Source organism: Rhinoderma darwinii, unplaced genomic scaffold, assembly GCF_050947455.1.
Source record: "Rhinoderma darwinii isolate aRhiDar2 unplaced genomic scaffold, aRhiDar2.hap1 Scaffold_595, whole genome shotgun sequence".
Lineage (NCBI taxonomy): Eukaryota > Metazoa > Chordata > Amphibia > Anura > Rhinodermatidae > Rhinoderma > Rhinoderma darwinii.
This window is the reverse complement of record NW_027464149.1, coordinates 52,694-76,609: the sequence shown is the minus strand read 5'-3', so window position 1 is coordinate 76,609 and position 23,916 is coordinate 52,694. Positions and strand designations below refer to the sequence as shown.

The 23,916-nt window shown below is 47.6% G+C and overlaps 16 non-coding genes across 16 annotated transcripts; all 16 read left to right on the top strand.

The window, feature by feature from the left end:
• The first annotated feature begins 1,279 nt into the window (after positions 1 to 1,279).
• LOC142725415 (U2 spliceosomal RNA) lies at positions 1,280 to 1,470 on the top strand. The gene has a single exon (XR_012876509.1). It is a non-coding gene; the product is annotated as a U2 spliceosomal RNA (small nuclear RNA).
• A 1,273-nt stretch (positions 1,471 to 2,743) lies between these two features.
• LOC142725414 (U2 spliceosomal RNA) lies at positions 2,744 to 2,934 on the top strand. Its single transcript, XR_012876508.1, has one exon. It is a non-coding gene; the product is annotated as a U2 spliceosomal RNA (small nuclear RNA).
• Positions 2,935 to 4,243: 1,309 nt separating this feature from the next.
• Positions 4,244 to 4,434, top strand: LOC142725413 (U2 spliceosomal RNA). Its single transcript, XR_012876507.1, has one exon. It is a non-coding gene; the product is annotated as a U2 spliceosomal RNA (small nuclear RNA).
• A 1,304-nt stretch (positions 4,435 to 5,738) lies between these two features.
• LOC142725381 (U2 spliceosomal RNA) lies at positions 5,739 to 5,929 on the top strand. The gene has a single exon (XR_012876478.1). It is a non-coding gene; the product is annotated as a U2 spliceosomal RNA (small nuclear RNA).
• Positions 5,930 to 7,229: 1,300 nt separating this feature from the next.
• Positions 7,230 to 7,420, top strand: LOC142725412 (U2 spliceosomal RNA). The gene has a single exon (XR_012876506.1). It is a non-coding gene; the product is annotated as a U2 spliceosomal RNA (small nuclear RNA).
• A 1,284-nt stretch (positions 7,421 to 8,704) lies between these two features.
• On the top strand, positions 8,705 to 8,895 carry LOC142725410 (U2 spliceosomal RNA). The gene has a single exon (XR_012876504.1). It is a non-coding gene; the product is annotated as a U2 spliceosomal RNA (small nuclear RNA).
• Positions 8,896 to 10,179: 1,284 nt separating this feature from the next.
• Positions 10,180 to 10,370, top strand: LOC142725409 (U2 spliceosomal RNA). The gene has a single exon (XR_012876503.1). It is a non-coding gene; the product is annotated as a U2 spliceosomal RNA (small nuclear RNA).
• Positions 10,371 to 11,646: 1,276 nt separating this feature from the next.
• LOC142725408 (U2 spliceosomal RNA) lies at positions 11,647 to 11,837 on the top strand. The gene has a single exon (XR_012876502.1). It is a non-coding gene; the product is annotated as a U2 spliceosomal RNA (small nuclear RNA).
• Positions 11,838 to 13,133: 1,296 nt separating this feature from the next.
• Positions 13,134 to 13,324, top strand: LOC142725378 (U2 spliceosomal RNA). The gene has a single exon (XR_012876475.1). It is a non-coding gene; the product is annotated as a U2 spliceosomal RNA (small nuclear RNA).
• Positions 13,325 to 14,612: 1,288 nt separating this feature from the next.
• Positions 14,613 to 14,803, top strand: LOC142725407 (U2 spliceosomal RNA). The gene has a single exon (XR_012876501.1). It is a non-coding gene; the product is annotated as a U2 spliceosomal RNA (small nuclear RNA).
• Positions 14,804 to 16,099: 1,296 nt separating this feature from the next.
• On the top strand, positions 16,100 to 16,290 carry LOC142725406 (U2 spliceosomal RNA). The gene has a single exon (XR_012876500.1). It is a non-coding gene; the product is annotated as a U2 spliceosomal RNA (small nuclear RNA).
• Positions 16,291 to 17,582: 1,292 nt separating this feature from the next.
• Positions 17,583 to 17,773, top strand: LOC142725404 (U2 spliceosomal RNA). Its single transcript, XR_012876499.1, has one exon. It is a non-coding gene; the product is annotated as a U2 spliceosomal RNA (small nuclear RNA).
• Positions 17,774 to 19,057: 1,284 nt separating this feature from the next.
• LOC142725403 (U2 spliceosomal RNA) lies at positions 19,058 to 19,248 on the top strand. Its single transcript, XR_012876498.1, has one exon. It is a non-coding gene; the product is annotated as a U2 spliceosomal RNA (small nuclear RNA).
• Positions 19,249 to 20,545: 1,297 nt separating this feature from the next.
• On the top strand, positions 20,546 to 20,736 carry LOC142725402 (U2 spliceosomal RNA). Its single transcript, XR_012876497.1, has one exon. It is a non-coding gene; the product is annotated as a U2 spliceosomal RNA (small nuclear RNA).
• Positions 20,737 to 22,028: 1,292 nt separating this feature from the next.
• LOC142725401 (U2 spliceosomal RNA) lies at positions 22,029 to 22,219 on the top strand. Its single transcript, XR_012876496.1, has one exon. It is a non-coding gene; the product is annotated as a U2 spliceosomal RNA (small nuclear RNA).
• Positions 22,220 to 23,511: 1,292 nt separating this feature from the next.
• Positions 23,512 to 23,702, top strand: LOC142725400 (U2 spliceosomal RNA). Its single transcript, XR_012876495.1, has one exon. It is a non-coding gene; the product is annotated as a U2 spliceosomal RNA (small nuclear RNA).
• Positions 23,703 to 23,916: the final 214 nt, after the last annotated feature.

The window sequence follows — 23,916 nt, the reverse complement described above, 5'->3', positions numbered from 1 at the left end:
TGTGTTGACTAAAAGCAGATTCCAAAAGTGTTTTTTGTCTTTGCTATTGTTTCTGTCTTTCTGAAGGGATCTCCCCTTTTAATCCCATTATTTCAACACCTGTTGGACAATGCATGAGTGATAATGAGCTCATTGATTAAATGCAATTAATGAATAGATTGCCACCTCTTGTTGTGTGTCGTCTGTGTTTCTGTGTTTCCGGCATTTCACATTGGAACACCTCATTCACCTTCCTTGTCTTCTCTCCGCCCTCCCTTTTAGGTAAGTTAAAGAGCTGCACCTGAGCCAGCCACTGATTGATTGATTGATTGATTGATTGATTGATTGATTGATTGATTGATGCAGCACAACAGTCAAATAGTGGAGTGGAGTAGGGGAACAGCAAACAGCCAATAAAGCAGCCCGCCCGCTCGCCTGCCCGCCACAATGGACCTACCTGTGTACACTAGATGGATGTGATGGAATGTACTGTCGTCCCTACATTTCAAGAAGAAGTAAGAATTGCAGTTGCAACAAAGCCTTGCTTGCCTACAAAGAGAGCAGCAATTTGGATTTGTTACTATGTTACCTAGAAGAATAACAAACTGTGCAAGGATGGAGGTTGTAGGAGCAAGGAGAAGTTGTCTGTAAAGTTGGTGGATGCCTATTTTCCATTTTGCAGTCCCTTGTCTCCCTCTTGTGGCCTCCTGGAGGCAACTAGCTGTGCAAAAAAAAGACAGCCTGGCGGCCGGCTGTTGCAGTGTTGCCCTCTCAGGCAACACTGAGTGACTGACTGAGCCTCACCGTCTTATATAAAGTTCAGACGGAACTTTGCACGTGTCATAGTGGAGCCCTCAGGATTCCAGAGCCAGCTTTCTGACATCATAATGGGGCCTCAGAGATAAAAGCCTGGGCCCAGGCAGTGTTGGTCAGTGCTGCTCAGCAGGCAGCACTGGACTGGACTGGATTACAGCTGATACAAGGTGTGAAGGAACAAGGGGTGGCTGTGGGCATGCACTTGCTGCCGCTGCCAGTGTTTATCTGCATGGCAGCAGGGCATTTGGGCGTTGCCAGGAAGGCGTTTTTATGTAGATTCCTCCTCTTTCAGCACTGCATTGTGGTGCAAGCAAAAGAAGCAAATCCTGTCTGGCTTCCTCTCCGGCCTTTATTCACCTCCCGTGTAGCTGTGAGTGTGTGAGCCTGCAGGGCCCCATGGAATTGCCTAGAAGTAGGCTGAATCGCTGCAAGGGCTGAACAGCAGTATCGGGCAGGCTCGGGCAACGCACGGCCCGTTCGGGTTATCGCTTCTCGGCCTTTTGGCTAAGATCAAGTGTAGTATCTGTTCTTATCAGTTTAATATCTGATACGTCCCCTATCTGGGGACCATATATTAAATGGATTTTTAGAACAGGGAGATGGAAATAGAGCTTGCTCTGTCCACTCCACGCATTGACCTGGTATTGCAGTATTTCCAGGACCGGTGCACCCTTTCCTTATGTGTTGACTAAAAGCAGATTCCAAAAGTGTTTTTTGTCTTTGCTATTGTTTCTGTCTTTCTGAAGGGATCTCCCCTTTTAATCCCATTATTTCAACACCTGTTGGACAATGCATGAGTGATAATGAGCTCATTGATTAAATGCAATTAATGAATAGATTGCCACCTCTTGTTGTGTGTCGTCTGTGTTTCTGTGTTTCCGGCATTTCACATTGGAACACCTCATTCACCTTCCTTGTCTTCTCTCCGCCCTCCCTTTTAGGTAAGTTAAAGAGCTGCACCTGAGCCAGCCACTGATTGATTGATTGATTGATTGATTGATTGATTGATTGATGCAGCACAACAGTCAAATAGTGGAGTGGAGTAGGGGAACAGCAAACAGCCAATAAAGCAGCCCGCCCGCTCGCCTGCCCGCCACAATGGACCTACCTGTGTACGCTAGATGGATGTGATGGAATGTACTGTCGTCCCTACATTTCAAGAAGAAGTAAGAATTGCAGTTGCAACAAAGCCTTGCTTGCCTACAAAGAGAGCAGCAATTTGGATTTGTTACTATGTTACCTAGAAGAATAACAAACTGTGCAAGGATGGAGGTTGTAGGAGCAAGGAGAAGTTGTCTGTAAAGTTGGTGGATGCCTATTTTCCATTTTGCAGTCCCTTGTCTCCCTCTTGTGGCCTCCTGGAGGCAACTAGCTGTGCAAAAAAAAGACAGCCTGGCGGCCGGCTGTTGCAGTGTTGCCCTCTCAGGCAACACTGAGTGACTGACTGAGCCTCACCGTCTTATATAAAGTTCAGACGGAACTTTGCACGTGTCATAGTGGAGCCCTCAGGATTCCAGAGCCAGCTTTCTGACATCATAATGGGGCCTCAGAGATAAAAGCCTGGGCCCAGGCAGTGTTGGTCAGTGCTGCTCAGCAGGCAGCACTGGACTGGACTGGATTACAGCTGATACAAGGTGTGAAGGAACAAGGGGTGGCTGTGGGCATGCACTTGCTGCCGCTGCCAGTGTTTATCTGCATGGCAGCAGGGCATTTGGGCGTTGCCAGGAAGGCGTTTTTATGTAGATTCCTCTTTCAGCACTGCATTGTGGTGCAAGCAAAAGAAGCAAATCCTGTCTGGCTTCCTCTCCGGCCTTTATTCACCTCCCGTGTAGCTGTGAGTGTGTGAGCCTGCAGGGCCCCATGGAATTGCCTAGAAGTAGGCTGAATCGCTGCAAGGGCTGAACAGCAGTATCGGGCAGGCTCGGGCAACGCGCGGCCCGTTCGGGTTATCGCTTCTCGGCCTTTTGGCTAAGATCAAGTGTAGTATCTGTTCTTATCAGTTTAATATCTGATACGTCCCCTATCTGGGGACCATATATTAAATGGATTTTTAGAACAGGGAGATGGAAATAGAGCTTGCTCTGTCCACTCCACGCATTGACCTGGTATTGCAGTATTTCCAGGACCGGTGCACCCTTTCCTTATGTGTTGACTAAAAGCAGATTCCAAAAGTGTTTTTTGTCTTTGCTATTGTTTCTGTCTTTCTGAAGGGATCTCCCCTTTTAATCCCATTATTTCAACACCTGTTGGACAATGCATGAGTGATAATGAGCTCATTGATTAAATGCAATTAATGAATAGATTGCCACCTCTTGTTGTGTGTCGTCTGTGTTTCTGTGTTTCCGGCATTTCACATTGGAACACCTCATTCACCTTCCTTGTCTTCTCTCCGCCCTCCCTTTTAGGTAAGTTAAAGAGCTGCACCTGAGCCAGCCACTGATTGATTGATTGATTGATTGATTGATTGATTGATTGATTGATTGATTGATTGATTGATTGATTGATTGATGCAGCACAACAGTCAAATAGTGGAGTGGAGTAGGGGAACAGCAAACAGCCAATAAAGCAGCCCGCCCGCTCGCCTGCCCGCCACAATGGACCTACCTGTGTACACTAGATGGATGTGATGGAATGTACTGTCGTCCCTACATTTCAAGAAGAAGTAAGAATTGCAGTTGCAACAAAGCCTTGCTTGCCTACAAAGAGAGCAGCAATTTGGATTTGTTACTATGTTACCTAGAAGAATAACAAACTGTGCAAGGATGGAGGTTGTAGGAGCAAGGAGAAGTTGTCTGTAAAGTTGGTGGATGCCTATTTTCCATTTTGCAGTCCCTTGTCTCCCTCTTGTGGCCTCCTGGAGGCAACTAGCTGTGCAAAAAAAAAGACAGCCTGGCGGCCGGCTGTTGCAGTGTTGCCCTCTCAGGCAACACTGAGTGACTGACTGAGCCTCACCGTCTTATATAAAGTTCAGACGGAACTTTGCACGTGTCATAGTGGAGCCCTCAGGATTCCAGAGCCAGCTTTCTGACATCATAATGGGGCCTCAGAGATAAAAGCCTGGGCCCAGGCAGTGTTGGTCAGTGCTGCTCAGCAGGCAGCACTGGACTGGACTGGATTACAGCTGATACAAGGTGTGAAGGAACAAGGGGTGGCTGTGGGCATGCACTTGCTGCCGCTGCCAGTGTTTATCTGCATGGCAGCAGGGCATTTGGGCGTTGCCAGGAAGGCGTTTTTATGTAGATTCCTCCTCTTTCAGCACTGCATTGTGGTGCAAGCAAAAGAAGCAAATCCTGTCTGGCTTCCTCTCCGGCCTTTATTCACCTCCCGTGTAGCTGTGAGTGTGTGAGCCTGCAGGGCCCCATGGAATTGCCTAGAAGTAGGCTGAATCGCTGCAAGGGCTGAACAGCAGTATCGGGCAGGCTCGGGCAACGCGCGGCCCGTTCGGGTTATCGCTTCTCGGCCTTTTGGCTAAGATCAAGTGTAGTATCTGTTCTTATCAGTTTAATATCTGATACGTCCCCTATCTGGGGACCATATATTAAATGGATTTTTAGAACAGGGAGATGGAAATAGAGCTTGCTCTGTCCACTCCACGCATTGACCTGGTATTGCAGTATTTCCAGGACCGGTGCACCCTTTCCTTATGTGTTGACTAAAAGCAGATTCCAAAAGTGTTTTTTGTCTTTGCTATTGTTTCTGTCTTTCTGAAGGGATCTCCCCTTTTAATCCCATTATTTCAACACCTGTTGGACAATGCATGAGTGATAATGAGCTCATTGATTAAATGCAATTAATGAATAGATTGCCACCTCTTGTTGTGTGTCGTCTGTGTTTCTGTGTTTCCGGCATTTCACATTGGAACACCTCATTCACCTTCCTTGTCTTCTCTCCGCCCTCCCTTTTAGGTAAGTTAAAGAGCTGCACCTGAGCCAGCCACTGATTGATTGATTGATTGATTGATTGATTGATTGATTGATTGATTGATTGATTGATTGATTGATTGATGCAGCACAACAGTCAAATAGTGGAGTGGAGTAGGGGAACAGCAAACAGCCAATAAAGCAGCCCGCCCGCTCGCCTGCCCGCCACAATGGACCTACCTGTGTACACTAGATGGATGTGATGGAATGTACTGTCGTCCCTACATTTCAAGAAGAAGTAAGAATTGCAGTTGCAACAAAGCCTTGCTTGCCTACAAAGAGAGCAGCAATTTGGATTTGTTACTATGTTACCTAGAAGAATAACAAACTGTGCAAGGATGGAGGTTGTAGGAGCAAGGAGAAGTTGTCTGTAAAGTTGGTGGATGCCTATTTTCCATTTTGCAGTCCCTTGTCTCCCTCTTGTGGCCTCCTGGAGGCAACTAGCTGTGCAAAAAAAAGACAGCCTGGCGGCCGGCTGTTGCAGTGTTGCCCTCTCAGGCAACACTGAGTGACTGACTGAGCCTCACCGTCTTATATAAAGTTCAGACGGAACTTTGCACGTGTCATAGTGGAGCCCTCAGGATTCCAGAGCCAGCTTTCTGACATCATAATGGGGCCTCAGAGATAAAAGCCTGGGCCCAGGCAGTGTTGGTCAGTGCTGCTCAGCAGGCAGCACTGGACTGGACTGGATTACAGCTGATACAAGGTGTGAAGGAACAAGGGGTGGCTGTGGGCATGCACTTGCTGCCGCTGCCAGTGTTTATCTGCATGGCAGCAGGGCATTTGGGCGTTGCCAGGAAGGCGTTTTTATGTAGATTCCTCCTCTTTCAGCACTGCATTGTGGTGCAAGCAAAAGAAGCAAATCCTGTCTGGCTTCCTCTCCGGCCTTTATTCACCTCCCGTGTAGCTGTGAGTGTGTGAGCCGGCAGGGCCCCATGGAATTGCCTAGAAGTAGGCTGAATCGCTGCAAGGGCTGAACAGCAGTATCGGGCAGGCTCGGGCAACGCGCGGCCCGTTCGGGTTATCGCTTCTCGGCCTTTTGGCTAAGATCAAGTGTAGTATCTTTTCTTATCAGTTTAATATCTGATACGTCCCCTATCTGGGGACCATATATTAAATGGATTTTTAGAACAGGGAGATGGAAATAGAGCTTGCTCTGTCCACTCCACGCATTGACCTGGTATTGCAGTATTTCCAGGACCGGTGCACGATTTCCTTATGTGTTGACTAAAAGCAGATTCCAAAAGTGTTTTTTGTCTTTGCTATTGTTTCTGTCTTTCTGAAGGGATCTCCCCTTTTAATCCCATTATTTCAACACCTGTTGGACAATGCATGAGTGATAATGAGCTCATTGATTAAATGCAATTAATGAATAGATTGCCACCTCTTGTTGTGTGTCGTCTGTGTTTCTGTGTTTCCGGCATTTCACATTGGAACACCTCATTCACCTTCCTTGTCTTCTCTCCGCCCTCCCTTTTAGGTAAGTTAAAGAGCTGCACCTGAGCCAGCCACTGATTGATTGATTGATTGATTGATTGATTGATTGATTGATTGATTGATTGATTGATTGATTGATGCAGCACAACAGTCAAATAGTGGAGTGGAGTAGGGGAACAGCAAACAGCCAATAAAGCAGCCCGCCCGCTCGCCTGCCCGCCACAATGGACCTACCTGTGTACACTAGATGGATGTGATGGAATGTACTGTCGTCCCTACATTTCAAGAAGAAGTAAGAATTGCAGTTGCAACAAAGCCTTGCTTGCCTACAAAGAGAGCAGCAATTTGGATTTGTTACTATGTTACCTAGAAGAATAACAAACTGTGCAAGGATGGAGGTTGTAGGAGCAAGGAGAAGTTGTCTGTAAAGTTGGTGGATGCCTATTTTCCATTTTGCAGTCCCTTGTCTCCCTCTTGTGGCCTCCTGGAGGCAACTAGCTGTGCAAAAAAAAGACAGCCTGGCGGCCGGCTGTTGCAGTGTTGCCCTCTCAGGCAACACTGAGTGACTGACTGAGCCTCACCGTCTTATATAAAGTTCAGACGGAACTTTGCACGTGTCATAGTGGAGCCCTCAGGATTCCAGAGCCAGCTTTCTGACATCATAATGGGGCCTCAGAGATAAAAGCCTGGGCCCAGGCAGTGTTGGTCAGTGCTGCTCAGCAGGCAGCACTGGACTGGACTGGATTACAGCTGATACAAGGTGTGAAGGAACAAGGGGTGGCTGTGGGCATGCACTTGCTGCCGCTGCCAGTGTTTATCTGCATGGCAGCAGGGCATTTGGGCGTTGCCAGGAAGGCGTTTTTATGTAGATTCCTCCTCTTTCAGCACTGCATTGTGGTGCAAGCAAAAGAAGCAAATCCTGTCTGGCTTCCTCTCCGGCCTTTATTCACCTCCCGTGTAGCTGTGAGTGTGTGAGCCTGCAGGGCCCCATGGAATTGCCTAGAAGTAGGCTGAATCGCTGCAAGGGCTGAACAGCAGTATCGGGCAGGCTCGGGCAACGCGCGGCCCGTTCGGGTTATCGCTTCTCGGCCTTTTGGCTAAGATCAAGTGTAGTATCTGTTCTTATCAGTTTAATATCTGATACGTCCCCTATCTGGGGACCATATATTAAATGGATTTTTAGAACAGGGAGATGGAAATAGAGCTTGCTCTGTCCACTCCACGCATTGACCTGGTATTGCAGTATTTCCAGGACCGGTGCACCCTTTCCTTATGTGTTGACTAAAAGCAGATTCCAAAAGTGTTTTTTGTCTTTGCTATTGTTTCTGTCTTTCTGAAGGGATCTCCCCTTTTTATCCCATTATTTCAACACCTGTTGGACAATGCATGAGTGATAATGAGCTCATTGATTAAATGCAATTAATGAATAGATTGCCACCTCTTGTTGTGTGTCGTCTGTGTTTCTGTGTTTCCGGCATTTCACATTGGAACACCTCATTCACCTTCCTTGTCTTCTCTCCGCCCTCCCTTTTAGGTAAGTTAAAGAGCTGCACCTGAGCCAGCCACTGATTGATTGATTGATTGATTGATTGATTGATTGATTGATTGATTGATGCAGCACAACAGTCAAATAGTGGAGTGGAGTAGGGGAACAGCAAACAGCCAATAAAGCAGCCCGCCCGCTCGCCTGCCCGCCACAATGGACCTACCTGTGTACACTAGATGGATGTGATGGAATGTACTGTCGTCCCTACATTTCAAGAAGAAGTAAGAATTGCAGTTGCAACAAAGCCTTGCTTGCCTACAAAGAGAGCAGCAATTTGGATTTGTTACTATGTTACCTAGAAGAATAACAAACTGTGCAAGGATGGAGGTTGTAGGAGCAAGGAGAAGTTGTCTGTAAAGTTGGTGGATGCCTATTTTCCATTTTGCAGTCCCTTGTCTCCCTCTTGTGGCCTCCTGGAGGCAACTAGCTGTGCAAAAAAAAGACAGCCTGGCGGCCGGCTGTTGCAGTGTTGCCCTCTCAGGCAACACTGAGTGACTGACTGAGCCTCACCGTCTTATATAAAGTTCAGACGGAACTTTGCACGTGTCATAGTGGAGCCCTCAGGATTCCAGAGCCAGCTTTCTGACATCATAATGGGGCCTCAGAGATAAAAGCCTGGGCCCAGGCAGTGTTGGTCAGTGCTGCTCAGCAGGCAGCACTGGACTGGACTGGATTACAGCTGATACAAGGTGTGAAGGAACAAGGGGTGGCTGTGGGCATGCACTTGCTGCCGCTGCCAGTGTTTATCTGCATGGCAGCAGGGCATTTGGGCGTTGCCAGGAAGGCGTTTTTATGTAGATTCCTCCTCTTTCAGCACTGCATTGTGGTGCAAGCAAAAGAAGCAAATCCTGTCTGGCTTCCTCTCCGGCCTTTATTCACCTCCCGTGTAGCTGTGAATGTGTGAGCCTGCAGGGCCCCATGGAATTGCCTAGAAGTAGGCTGAATCGCTGCAAGGGCTGAACAGCAGTATCGGGCAGGCTCGGGCAACGCGCGGCCCGTTCGGGTTATCGCTTCTCGGCCTTTTGGCTAAGATCAAGTGTAGTATCTGTTCTTATCAGTTTAATATCTGATACGTCCCCTATCTGGGGACCATATATTAAATGGATTTTTAGAACAGGGAGATGGAAATAGAGCTTGCTCTGTCCACTCCACGCATTGACCTGGTATTGCAGTATTTCCAGGACCGGTGCACCCTTTCCTTATGTGTTGACTAAAAGCAGATTCCAAAAGTGTTTTTTGTCTTTGCTATTGTTTCTGTCTTTCTGAAGGGATCTCCCCTTTTAATCCCATTATTTCAACACCTGTTGGACAATGCATGAGTGATAATGAGCTCATTGATTAAATGCAATTAATGAATAGATTGCCACCTCTTGTTGTGTGTCGTCTGTGTTTCTGTGTTTCCGGCATTTCACATTGGAACACCTCATTCACCTTCCTTGTCTTCTCTCCGCCCTCCCTTTTAGGTAAGTTAAAGAGCTGCACCTGAGCCAGCCACTGATTGATTGATTGATTGATTGATTGATTGATTGATTGATTGATTGATGCAGCACAACAGTCAAATAGTGGAGTGGAGTAGGGGAACAGCAAACAGCCAATAAAGCAGCCCGCCCGCTCGCCTGCCCGCCACAATGGACCTACCTGTGTACACTAGATGGATGTGATGGAATGTACTGTCGTCCCTACATTTCAAGAAGAAGTAAGAATTGCAGTTGCAACAAAGCCTTGCTTGCCTACAAAGAGAGCAGCAATTTGGATTTGTTACTATGTTACCTAGAAGAATAACAAACTGTGCAAGGATGGAGGTTGTAGGAGCAAGGAGAAGTTGTCTGTAAAGTTGGTGGATGCCTATTTTCCATTTTGCAGTCCCTTGTCTCCCTCTTGTGGCCTCCTGGAGGCAACTAGCTGTGCAAAAAAAAGACAGCCTGGCGGCCGGCTGTTGCAGTGTTGCCCTCTCAGGCAACACTGAGTGACTGACTGAGCCTCACCGTCTTATATAAAGTTCAGACGGAACTTTGCACGTTTCATAGTGGAGCCCTCAGGATTCCAGAGCCAGCTTTCTGACATCATAATGGGGCCTCAGAGATAAAAGCCTGGGCCCAGGCAGTGTTGGTCAGTGCTGCTCAGCAGGCAGCACTGGACTGGACTGGATTACAGCTGATACAAGGTGTGAAGGAACAAGGGGTGGCTGTGGGCATGCACTTGCTGCCGCTGCCAGTGTTTATCTGCATGGCAGCAGGGCATTTGGGCGTTGCCAGGAAGGCGTTTTTATGTAGATTCCTCCTCTTTCAGCACTGCATTGTGGTGCAAGCAAAAGAAGCAAATCCTGTCTGGCTTCCTCTCCGGCCTTTATTCACCTCCCGTGTAGCTGTGAGTGTGTGAGCCTGCAGGGCCCCATGGAATTGCCTAGAAGTAGGCTGAATCGCTGCAAGGGCTGAACAGCAGTATCGGGCAGGCTCGGGCAACGCGCGGCCCGTTCGGGTTATCGCTTCTCGGCCTTTTGGCTAAGATCAAGTGTAGTATCTGTTCTTATCAGTTTAATATCTGATACGTCCCCTATCTGGGGACCATATATTAAATGGATTTTTAGAACAGGGAGATGGAAATAGAGCTTGCTCTGTCCACTCCACGCATTGACCTGGTATTGCAGTATTTCCAGGACCGGTGCACCCTTTCCTTATGTGTTGACTAAAAGCAGATTCCAAAAGTGTTTTTTGTCTTTGCTATTGTTTCTGTCTTTCTGAAGGGATCTCCCCTTTTAATCCCATTATTTCAACACCTGTTGGACAATGCATGAGTGATAATGAGCTCATTGATTAAATGCAATTAATGAATAGATTGCCACCTCTTGTTGTGTGTCGTCTGTGTTTCTGTGTTTCCGGCATTTCACATTGGAACACCTCATTCACCTTCCTTGTCTTCTCTCCGCCCTCCCTTTTAGGTAAGTTAAAGAGCTGCACCTGAGCCAGCCATTGATTGATTGATTGATTGATTGATTGATTGATTGATTGATGCAGCACAACAGTCAAATAGTGGAGTGGAGTAGGGGAACAGCAAACAGCCAATAAAGCAGCCCGCCCGCTCGCCTGCCCGCCACAATGGACCTACCTGTGTACACTAGATGGATGTGATGGAATGTACTGTCGTCCCTACATTTCAAGAAGAAGTAAGAATTGCAGTTGCAACAAAGCCTTGCTTGCCTACAAAGAGAGCAGCAATTTGGATTTGTTACTATGTTACCTAGAAGAATAACAAACTGTGCAAGGATGGAGGTTGTAGGAGCAAGGAGAAGTTGTCTGTAAAGTTGGTGGATGCCTATTTTCCATTTTGCAGTCCCTTGTCTCCCTCTTGTGGCCTCCTGGAGGCAACTAGCTGTGCAAAAAAAAGACAGCCTGGCGGCCGGCTGTTGCAGTGTTGCCCTCTCAGGCAACACTGAGTGACTGACTGAGCCTCACCGTCTTATATAAAGTTCAGACGGAACTTTGCACGTGTCATAGTGGAGCCCTCAGGATTCCAGAGCCAGCTTTCTGACATCATAATGGGGCCTCAGAGATAAAAGCCTGGGCCCAGGCAGTGTTGGTCAGTGCTGCTCAGCAGGCAGCACTGGACTGGACTGGATTACAGCTGATACAAGGTGTGAAGGAACAAGGGGTGGCTGTGGGCATGCACTTGCTGCCGCTGCCAGTGTTTATCTGCATGGCAGCAGGGCATTTGGGCGTTGCCAGGAAGGCGTTTTTATGTAGATTCCTCCTCTTTCAGCACTGCATTGTGGTGCAAGCAAAAGAAGCAAATCCTGTCTGGCTTCCTCTCCGGCCTTTATTCACCTCCCGTGTAGCTGTGAGTGTGTGAGCCTGCAGGGCCCCATGGAATTGCCTAGAAGTAGGCTGAATCGCTGCAAGGGCTGAACAGCAGTATCGGGCAGGCTCGGGCAACGCGCGGCCCGTTCGGGTTATCGCTTCTCGGCCTTTTGGCTAAGATCAAGTGTAGTATCTGTTCTTATCAGTTTAATATCTGATACGTCCCCTATCTGGGGACCATATATTAAATGGATTTTTAGAACAGGGAGATGGAAATAGAGCTTGCTCTGTCCACTCCACGCATTGACCTGGTATTGCAGTATTTCCAGGACCGGTGCACCCTTTCCTTATGTGTTGACTAAAAGCAGATTCCAAAAGTGTTTTTTGTCTTTGCTATTGTTTCTGTCTTTCTGAAGGGATCTCCCCTTTTAATCCCATTATTTCAACACCTGTTGGACAATGCATGAGTGATAATGAGCTCATTGATTAAATGCAATTAATGAATAGATTGCCACCTCTTGTTGTGTGTCGTCTGTGTTTCTGTGTTTCCGGCATTTCACATTGGAACACCTCATTCACCTTCCTTGTCTTCTCTCCGCCCTCCCTTTTAGGTAAGTTAAAGAGCTGCACCTGAGCCAGCCACTGATTGATTGATTGATTGATTGATTGATTGATTGATTGATTGATTGATTGATTGATTGATGCAGCACAACAGTCAAATAGTGGAGTGGAGTAGGGGAACAGCAAACAGCCAATAAAGCAGCCCGCCCGCTCGCCTGCCCGCCACAATGGACCTACCTGTGTACACTAGATGGATGTGATGGAATGTACTGTCGCCCCTACATTTCAAGAAGAAGTAAGAATTGCAGTTGCAACAAAGCCTTGCTTGCCTACAAAGAGAGCAGCAATTTGGATTTGTTACTATGTTACCTAGAAGAATAACAAACTGTGCAAGGATGGAGGTTGTAGGAGCAAGGAGAAGTTGTCTGTAAAGTTGGTGGATGCCTATTTTCCATTTTGCAGTCCCTTGTCTCCCTCTTGTGGCCTCCTGGAGGCAACTAGCTGTGCAAAAAAAAGACAGCCTGGCGGCCGGCTGTTGCAGTGTTGCCCTCTCAGGCAACACTGAGTGACTGACTGAGCCTCACCGTCTTATATAAAGTTCAGACGGAACTTTGCACGTGTCATAGTGGAGCCCTCAGGATTCCAGAGCCAGCTTTCTGACATCATAATGGGGCCTCAGAGATAAAAGCCTGGGCCCAGGCAGTGTTGGTCAGTGCTGCTCAGCAGGCAGCACTGGACTGGACTGGATTACAGCTGATACAAGGTGTGAAGGAACAAGGGGTGGCTGTGGGCATGCACTTGCTGCCGCTGCCAGTGTTTATCTGCATGGCAGCAGGGCATTTGGGCGTTGCCAGGAAGGCGTTTTTATGTAGATTCCTCCTCTTTCAGCACTGCATTGTGGTGCAAGCAAAAGAAGCAAATCCTGTCTGGCTTCCTCTCCGGCCTTTATTCACCTCCCGTGTAGCTGTGAGTGTGTGAGCCTGCAGGGCCCCATGGAATTGCCTAGAAGTAGGCTGAATCGCTGCAAGGGCTGAACAGCAGTATCGGGCAGGCTCGGGCAACGCGCGGCCCGTTCGGGTTATCGCTTCTCGGCCTTTTGGCTAAGATCAAGTGTAGTATCTTTTCTTATCAGTTTAATATCTGATACGTCCCCTATCTGGGGACCATATATTAAATGGATTTTTAGAACAGGGAGATGGAAATAGAGCTTGCTCTGTCCACTCCACGCATTGACCTGGTATTGCAGTATTTCCAGGACCGGTGCACCCTTTCCTTATGTGTTGACTAAAAGCAGATTCCAAAAGTGTTTTTTGTCTTTGCTATTGTTTCTGTCTTTCTGAAGGGATCTCCCCTTTTAATCCCATTATTTCAACACCTGTTGGACAATGCATGAGTGATAATGAGCTCATTGATTAAATGCAATTAATGAATAGATTGCCACCTCTTGTTGTGTGTCGTCTGTGTTTCTGTGTTTCCGGCATTTCACATTGGAACACCTCATTCACCTTCCTTGTCTTCTCTCCGCCCTCCCTTTTAGGTAAGTTAAAGAGCTGCACCTGAGCCAGCCACTGATTGATTGATTGATTGATTGATTGATTGATTGATTGATTGATTGATTGATGCAGCACAACAGTCAAATAGTGGAGTGGAGTAGGGGAACAGCAAACAGCCAATAAAGCAGCCCGCCCGCTCGCCTGCCCGCCACAATGGACCTACCTGTGTACACTAGATGGATGTGATGGAATGTACTGTCGTCCCTACATTTCAAGAAGAAGTAAGAATTGCAGTTGCAACAAAGCCTTGCTTGCCTACAAAGAGAGCAGCAATTTGGATTTGTTACTATGTTACCTAGAAGAATAACAAACTGTGCAAGGATGGAGGTTGTAGGAGCAAGGAGAAGTTGTCTGTAAAGTTGGTGGATGCCTATTTTCCATTTTGCAGTCCCTTGTCTCCCTCTTGTGGCCTCCTGGAGGCAACTAGCTGTGCAAAAAAAAGACAGCCTGGCGGCCGGCTGTTGCAGTGTTGCCCTCTCAGGCAACACTGAGTGACTGACTGAGCCTCACCGTCTTATATAAAGTTCAGACGGAACTTTGCACGTGTCATAGTGGAGCCCTCAGGATTCCAGAGCCAGCTTTCTGACATCATAATGGGGCCTCAGAGATAAAAGCCTGGGCCCAGGCAGTGTTGGTCAGTGCTGCTCAGCAGGCAGCACTGGACTGGACTGGATTACAGCTGATACAAGGTGTGAAGGAACAAGGGGTGGCTGTGGGCATGCACTTGCTGCCGCTGCCAGTGTTTATCTGCATGGCAGCAGGGCATTTGGGCGTTGCCAGGAAGGCGTTTTTATGTAGATTCCTCCTCTTTCAGCACTGCATTGTGGTGCAAGCAAAAGAAGCAAATCCTGTCTGGCTTCCTCTCCGGCCTTTATTCACCTCCCGTGTAGCTGTGAGTGTGTGAGCCTGCAGGGCCCCATGGAATTGCCTAGAAGTAGGCTGAATCGCTGCAAGGGCTGAACAGCAGTATCGGGCAGGCTCGGGCAACGCGCGGCCCGTTCGGGTTATCGCTTCTCGGCCTTTTGGCTAAGATCAAGTGTAGTATCTGTTCTTATCAGTTTAATATCTGATACGTCCCCTATCTGGGGACCATATATTAAATGGATTTTTAGAACAGGGAGATGGAAATAGAGCTTGCTCTGTCCACTCCACGCATTGACCTGGTATTGCAGTATTTCCAGGACCGGTGCACCCTTTCCTTATGTGTTGACTAAAAGCAGATTCCAAAAGTGTTTTTTGTCTTTGCTATTGTTTCTGTCTTTCTGAAGGGATCTCCCCTTTTAATCCCATTATGTCAACACCTGTTGGACAATGCATGAGTGATAATGAGCTCATTGATTAAATGCAATTAATGAATAGATTGCCACCTCTTGTTGTGTGTCGTCTGTGTTTCTGTGTTTCCGGCATTTCACATTGGAACACCTCATTCACCTTCCTTGTCTTCTCTCCGCCCTCCCTTTTAGGTAAGTTAAAGAGCTGCACCTGAGCCAGCCACTGATTGATTGATTGATTGATTGATTGATTGATTGATTGATTGATTGATTGATTGATTGATGCAGCACAACAGTCAAATAGTGGAGTGGAGTAGGGGAACAGCAAACAGCCAATAAAGCAGCCCGCCCGCTCGCCTGCCCGCCACAATGGACCTACCTGTGTACACTAGATGGATGTGATGGAATGTACTGTCGTCCCTACATTTCAAGAAGAAGTAAGAATTGCAGTTGCAACAAAGCCTTGCTTGCCTACAAAGAGAGCAGCAATTTGGATTTGTTACTATGTTACCTAGAAGAATAACAAACTGTGCAAGGATGGAGGTTGTAGGAGCAAGGAGAAGTTGTCTGTAAAGTTGGTGGATGCCTATTTTCCATTTTGCAGTCCCTTGTCTCCCTCTTGTGGCCTCCTGGAGGCAACTAGCTGTGCAAAAAAAAGACAGCCTGGCGGCCGGCTGTTGCAGTGTTGCCCTCTCAGGCAACACTGAGTGACTGACTGAGCCTCACCGTCTTATATAAAGTTCAGACGGAACTTTGCACGTGTCATAGTGGAGCCCTCAGGATTCCAGAGCCAGCTTTCTGACATCATAATGGGGCCTCAGAGATAAAAGCCTGGGCCCAGGCAGTGTTGGTCAGTGCTGCTCAGCAGGCAGCACTGGACTGGACTGGATTACAGCTGATACAAGGTGTGAAGGAACAAGGGGTGGCTGTGGGCATGCACTTGCTGCCGCTGCCAGTGTTTATCTGCATGGCAGCAGGGCATTTGGGCGTTGCCAGGAAGGCGTTTTTATGTAGATTCCTCCTCTTTCAGCACTGCATTGTGGTGCAAGCAAAAGAAGCAAATCCTGTCTGGCTTCCTCTCCGGCCTTTATTCACCTCCCGTGTAGCTGTGAGTGTGTGAGCCTGCAGGGCCCCATGGAATTGCCTAGAAGTAGGCTGAATCGCTGCAAGGGCTGAACAGCAGTATCGGGCAGGCTCGGGCAACGCGCGGCCCGTTCGGGTTATCGCTTCTCGGCCTTTTGGCTAAGATCAAGTGTAGTATCTGTTCTTATCAGTTTAATATCTGATACGTCCCCTATCTGGGGACCATATATTAAATGGATTTTTAGAACAGGGAGATGGAAATAGAGCTTGCTCTGTCCACTCCACGCATTGACCTGGTATTGCAGTATTTCCAGGACCGGTGCACCCTTTCCTTATGTGTTGACTAAAAGCAGATTCCAAAAGTGTTTTTTGTCTTTGCTATTGTTTCTGTCTTTCTGAAGGGATCTCCCCTTTTAATCCCATTATTTCAACACCTGTTGGACAATGCATGAGTGATAATGAGCTCATTGATTAAATGCAATTAATGAATAGATTGCCACCTCTTGTTGTGTGTCGTCTGTGTTTCTGTGTTTCCGGCATTTCACATTGGAACACCTCATTCACCTTCCTTGTCTTCTCTCCGCCCTCCCTTTTAGGTAAGTTAAAGAGCTGCACCTGAGCCAGCCACTGATTGATTGATTGATTGATTGATTGATTGATTGATTGATTGATTGATTGATTGATGCAGCACAACAGTCAAATAGTGGAGTGGAGTAGGGGAACAGCAAACAGCCAATAAAGCAGCCCGCCCGCTCGCCTGCCCGCCACAATGGACCTACCTGTGTACACTAGATGGATGTGATGGAATGTACTGTCGTCCCTACATTTCAAGAAGAAGTAAGAATTGCAGTTGCAACAAAGCCTTGCTTGCCTACAAAGAGAGCAGCAATTTGGATTTGTTACTATGTTACCTAGAAGAATAACAAACTGTGCAAGGATGGAGGTTGTAGGAGCAAGGAGAAGTTGTCTGTAAAGTTGGTGGATGCCTATTTTCCATTTTGCAGTCCCTTGTCTCCCTCTTGTGGCCTCCTGGAGGCAACTAGCTGTGCAAAAAAAAGACAGCCTGGCGGCCGGCTGTTGCAGTGTTGCCCTCTCAGGCAACACTGAGTGACTGACTGAGCCTCACCGTCTTATATAAAGTTCAGACGGAACTTTGCACGTGTCATAGTGGAGCCCTCAGGATTCCAGAGCCAGCTTTCTGACATCATAATGGGGCCTCAGAGATAAAAGCCTGGGCCCAGGCAGTGTTGGTCAGTGCTGCTCAGCAGGCAGCACTGGACTGGACTGGATTACAGCTGATACAAGGTGTGAAGGAACAAGGGGTGGCTGTGGGCATGCACTTGCTGCCGCTGCCAGTGTTTATCTGCATGGCAGCAGGGCATTTGGGCGTTGCCAGGAAGGCGTTTTTATGTAGATTCCTCCTCTTTCAGCACTGCATTGTGGTGCAAGCAAAAGAAGCAAATCCTGTCTGGCTTCCTCTCCGGCCTTTATTCACCTCCCGTGTAGCTGTGAGTGTGTGAGCCTGCAGGGCCCCATGGAATTGCCTAGAAGTAGGCTGAATCGCTGCAAGGGCTGAACAGCAGTATCGGGCAGGCTCGGGCAACGCGCGGCCCGTTCGGGTTATCGCTTCTCGGCCTTTTGGCTAAGATCAAGTGTAGTATCTGTTCTTATCAGTTTAATATCTGATACGTCCCCTATCTGGGGACCATATATTAAATGGATTTTTAGAACAGGGAGATGGAAATAGAGCTTGCTCTGTCCACTCCACGCATTGACCTGGTATTGCAGTATTTCCAGGACCGGTGCACCCTTTCCTTATGTGTTGACTAAAAGCAGATTCCAAAAGTGTTTTTTGTCTTTGCTATTGTTTCTGTCTTTCTGAAGGGATCTCCCCTTTTAATCCCATTATTTCAACACCTGTTGGACAATGCATGAGTGATAATGAGCTCATTGATTAAATGCAATTAATGAATAGATTGCCACCTCTTGTTGTGTGTCGTCTGTGTTTCTGTGTTTCCGGCATTTCACATTGGAACACCTCATTCACCTTCCTTGTCTTCTCTCCGCCCTCCCTTTTAGGTAAGTTAAAGAGCTGCACCTGAGCCAGCCACTGATTGATTGATTGATTGATTGATTGATTGATTGATTGATTGATTGATGCAGCACAACAGTCAAATAGTGGAGTGGAGTAGGGGAACAGCAAACAGCCAATAAAGCAGCCCGCCCGCTCGCCTGCCCGCCACAATGGACCTACCTGTGTACACTAGATGGATGTGATGGAATGTACTGTCGTCCCTACATTTCAAGAAGAAGTAAGAATTGCAGTTGCAACAAAGCCTTGCTTGCCTACAAAGAGAGCAGCAATTTGGATTTGTTACTATGTTACCTAGAAGAATAACAAACTGTGCAAGGATGGAGGTTGTAGGAGCAAGGAGAAGTTGTCTGTAAAGTTGGTGGATGCCTATTTTCCATTTTGCAGTCCCTTGTCTCCCTCTTGTGGCCTCCTGGAGGCAACTAGCTGTGCAAAAAAAAGACAGCCTGGCGGCCGGCTGTTGCAGTGTTGCCCTCTCAGGCAACACTGAGTGACTGACTGAGCCTCACCGTCTTATATAAAGTTCAGACGGAACTTTGCACGTGTCATAGTGGAGCCCTCAGGATTCCAGAGCCAGCTTTCTGACATCATAATGGGGCCTCAGAGATAAAAGCCTGGGCCCAGGCAGTGTTGGTCAGTGCTGCTCAGCAGGCAGCACTGGACTGGACTGGATTACAGCTGATACAAGGTGTGAAGGAACAAGGGGTGGCTGTGGGCATGCACTTGCTGCCGCTGCCAGTGTTTATCTGCATGGCAGCAGGGCATTTGGGCGTTGCCAGGAAGGCGTTTTTATGTAGATTCCTCCTCTTTCAGTACTGCATTGTGGTGCAAGCAAAAGAAGCAAATCCTGTCTGGCTTCCTCTCCGGCCTTTATTCACCTCCCGTGTAGCTGTGAGTGTGTGAGCCTGCAGGGCCCCATGGAATTGCCTAGAAGTAGGCTGAATCGCTGCAAGGGCTGAACAGCAGTATCGGGCAGGCTCGGGCAACGCGCGGCCCGTTCGGGTTATCGCTTCTCGGCCTTTTGGCTAAGATCAAGTGTAGTATCTGTTCTTATCAGTTTAATATCTGATACGTCCCCTATCTGGGGACCATATATTAAATGGATTTTTAGAACAGGGAGATGGAAATAGAGCTTGCTCTGTCCACTCCACGCATTGACCTGGTATTGCAGTATTTCCAGGACCGGTGCACCCTTTCCTTATGTGTTGACTAAAAGCAGATTCCAAAAGTGTTTTTTGTCTTTGCTATTGTTTCTGTCTTTCTGAAGGGATCTCCCCTTTTAATCCCATTATTTCAACACCTGTTGGACAATGCATGAGTGATAATGAGCTCATTGATTAAATGCAATTAATGAATAGATTGCCACCTCTTGTTGTGTGTCGTCTGTGTTTCTGTGTTTCCGGCATTTCACATTGGAACACCTCATTCACCTTCCTTGTCTTCTCTCCGCCCTCCCTTTTAGGTAAGTTAAAGAGCTGCACCTGAGCCAGCCACTGATTGATTGATTGATTGATTGATTGATTGATTGATTGATTGATTGATTGATTGATTGATGCAGCACAACAGTCAAATAGTGGAGTGGAGTAGGGGAACAGCAAACAGCCAATAAAGCAGCCCGCCCGCTCGCCTGCCCGCCACAATGGACCTACCTGTGTACACTAGATGGATGTGATGGAATGTACTGTCGTCCCTACATTTCAAGAAGAAGTAAGAATTGCAGTTGCAACAAAGCCTTGCTTGCCTACAAAGAGAGCAGCAATTTGGATTTGTTACTATGTTACCTAGAAGAATAACAAACTGTGCAAGGATGGAGGTTGTAGGAGCAAGGAGAAGTTGTCTGTAAAGTTGGTGGATGCCTATTTTCCATTTTGCAGTCCCTTGTCTCCCTCTTGTGGCCTCCTGGAGGCAACTAGCTGTGCAAAAAAAAAGACAGTCTGGCGGCCGGCTGTTGCAGTGTTGCCCTCTCAGGCAACACTGAGTGACTGACTGAGCCTCACCGTCTTATATAAAGTTCAGACGGAACTTTGCACGTGTCATAGTGGAGCCCTCAGGATTCCAGAGCCAGCTTTCTGACATCATAATGGGGCCTCAGAGATAAAAGCCTGGGCCCAGGCAGTGTTGGTCAGTGCTGCTCAGCAGGCAGCACTGGACTGGACTGGATTACAGCTGATACAAGGTGTGAAGGAACAAGGGGTGGCTGTGGGCATGCACTTGCTGCCGCTGCCAGTGTTTATCTGCATGGCAGCAGGGCATTTGGGCGTTGCCAGGAAGGCGTTTTTATGTAGATTCCTCCTCTTTCAGCACTGCATTGTGGTGCAAGCAAAAGAAGCAAATCCTGTCTGGCTTCCTCTCCGGCCTTTATTCACCTCCCGTGTAGCTGTGAGTGTGTGAGCCTGCAGGGCCCCATGGAATTGCCTAGAAGTAGGCTGAATCGCTGCAAGGGCTGAACAGCAGTATCGGGCAGGCTCGGGCAACGCGCGGCCCGTTCGGGTTATCGCTTCTCGGCCTTTTGGCTAAGATCAAGTGTAGTATCTGTTCTTATCAGTTTAATATCTGATACGTCCCCTATCTGGGGACCATATATTAAATGGATTTTTAGAACAGGGAGATGGAAATAGAGCTTGCTCTGTCCACTCCACGCATTGACCTGGTATTGCAGTATTTCCAGGACCGGTGCACCCTTTCCTTATGTGTTGACTAAAAGCAGATTCCAAAAGTGTTTTTTGTCTTTGCTATTGTTTCTGTCTTTCTGAAGGGATCTCCCCTTTTAATCCCATTATTTCAACACCTGTTGGACAATGCATGAGTGATAATGAGCTCATTGATTAAATGCAATTAATGAATAGATTGCCACCTCTTGTTGTGTGTCGTCTGTGTTTCTGTGTTTCCGGCATTTCACATTGGAACACCTCATTCACCTTCCTTGTCTTCTCTCCGCCCTCCCTTTTAGGTAAGTTAAAGAGCTGCACCTGAGCCAGCCACTGATTGATTGATTGATTGATTGATTGATTGATTGATTGATTGATTGATTGATTGATGCAGCACAACAGTCAAATAGTGGAGTGGAGTAGGGGAACAGCAAACAGCCAATAAAGCAGCCCGCCCGCTCGCCTGCCCGCCACAATGGACCTACCTGTGTACACTAGATGGATGTGATGGAATGTACTGTCGTCCCTACATTTCAAGAAGAAGTAAGAATTGCAGTTGCAACAAAGCCTTGCTTGCCTACAAAGAGAGCAGCAATTTGGATTTGTTACTATGTTACCTAGAAGAATAACAAACTGTGCAAGGATGGAGGTTGTAGGAGCAAGGAGAAGTTGTCTGTAAAGTTGGTGGATGCCTATTTTCCATTTTGCAGTCCCTTGTCTCCCTCTTGTGGCCTCCTGGAGGCAACTAGCTGTGCAAAAAAAAGACAGCCTGGCGGCCGGCTGTTGCAGTGTTGCCCTCTCAGGCAACACTGAGTGACTGACTGAGCCTCACCGTCTTATATAAAGTTCAGACGGAACTTTGCACGTGTCATAGTGGAGCCCTCAGGATTCCAGAGCCAGCTTTCTGACATCATAATGGGGCCTCAGAGATAAAAGCCTGGGCCCAGGCAGTGTTGGTCAGTGCTGCTCAGCAGGCAGCACTGGACTGGACTGGATTACAGCTGATACAAGGTGTGAAGGAACAAGGGGTGGCTGTGGGCATGCACTTGCTGCCGCTGCCAGTGTTTATCTGCATGGCAGCAGGGCATTTGGGCGTTGCCAGGAAGGCGTTTTTATGTAGATTCCTCCTCTTTCAGCACTGCATTGTGGTGCAAGCAAAAGAAGCAAATCCTGTCTGGCTTCCTCTCCGGCCTTTATTCACCTCCCGTGTAGCTGTGAGTGTGTGAGCCTGCAGGGCCCCATGGAATTGCCTAGAAGTAGGCTGAATCGCTGCAAGGGCTGAACAGCAGTATCGGGCAGGCTCGGGCAACGCGCGGCCCGTTCGGGTTATCGCTTCTCGGCCTTTTGGCTAAGATCAAGTGTAGTATCTGTTCTTATCAGTTTAATATCTGATACGTCCCCTATCTGGGGACCATATATTAAATGGATTTTTAGAACAGGGAGATGGAAATAGAGCTTGCTCTGTCCACTCCACGCATTGACCTGGTATTGCAGTATTTCCAGGACCGGTGCACCCTTTCCTTATGTGTTGACTAAAAGCAGATTCCAAAAGTGTTTTTTGTCTTTGCTATTGTTTCTGTCTTTCTGAAGGGATCTCCCCTTTTAATCCCATTATTTCAACACCTGTTGGACAATGCATGAGTGATAATGAGCTCATTGATTAAATGCAATTAATGAATAGATTGCCACCTCTTGTTGTGTGTCGTCTGTGTTTCTGTGTTTCCGGCATTTCACATTGGAACACCTCATTCACCTTCCTTGTCTTCTCTCCGCCCTCCCTTTTAGGTAAGTTAAAGAGCTGCACCTGAGCCAGCCACTGATTGATTGATTGATTGATTGATTGATTGATTGATTGATTGATTGATTGATTGATGCAGCACAACAGTCAAATAGTGGAGTGGAGTAGGGGAACAGCAAACAGCCAATAAAGCAGCCCGCCCGCTCGCCTGCCCGCCACAATGGACCTACCTGTGTACACTAGATGGATGTGATGGAATGTACTGTCGTCCCTACATTTCAAGAAGAAGTAAGAATTGCAGTTGCAACAAAGCCTTGCTTGCCTACAAAGAGAGCAGCAATTTGGATTTGTTACTATGTTACCTAGAAGAATAACAAACTGTGCAAGGATGGAGGTTGTAGGAGCAAGGAGAAGTTGTCTGTAAAGTTGGTGGATGCCTATTTTCCATTTTGCAGTCCCTTGTCTCCCTCTTGTGGCCTCCTGGAGGCAACTAGCTGTGCAAAAAAAAGACAGCCTGGCGGCCGGCTGTTGCAGTGTTGCCCTCTCAGGCAACACTGAGTGACTGACTGAGCCTCACCGTCTTATATAAAGTTCAGACGGAACTTTGCACGTGTCATAGTGGAGCCCTCAGGATTCCAGAGCCAGCTTTCTGACATCATAATGGGGCCTCAGAGATAAAAGCCTGGGCCCAGGCAGTGTTGGTCAGTGCTGCTCAGCAGGCAGCACTGGACTGGACTGGATTACAGCTGATACAAGGTGTGAAGGAACAAGGGGTGGCTGTGGGCATGCACTTGCTGCCGCTGCCAGTGTTTATCTGCATGGCAGCAGGGCATTTGGGCGTTGCCAGGAAGGCGTTTTTATGTAGATTCCTCCTCTTTCAGCACTGCATTGTGGTGCAAGCAAAAGAAGCAAATCCTGTCTGGCTTCCTCTCCGGCCTTTATTCACCTCCCGTGTAGCTGTGAGTGTGTGAGCCTGCAGGGCCCCATGGAATTGCCTAGAAGTAGGCTGAATCGCTGCAAGGGCTGAACAGCAGTATCGGGCAGGCTCGGGCAACGCACGGCCCGTTCGGGTTATCGCTTCTCGGCCTTTTGGCTAAGATCAAGTGTAGTATCTGTTCTTATCAGTTTAATATCTGATACGTCCCCTATCTGGGGACCATATATTAAATGGATTTTTAGAACAGGGAGATGGAAATAGAGCTTGCTCTGTCCACTCCACGCATTGACCTGGTATTGCAGTATTTCCAGGACCGGTGCACCCTTTCCTTATGTGTTGACTAAAAGCAGATTCCAAAAGTGTTTTTTGTCTTTGCTATTGTTTCTGTCTTTCTGAAGGGATCTCCCCTTTTAATCCCATTATTTCAACACCTGTTGGACAATGCATGAGTGATAATGAGCTCATTGATTAAATGCAATTAATGAATAGATTGCCACCTCTTGTTGTGTGTCGTCTGTGTTTCTGTGTTTCCGGCATTTCA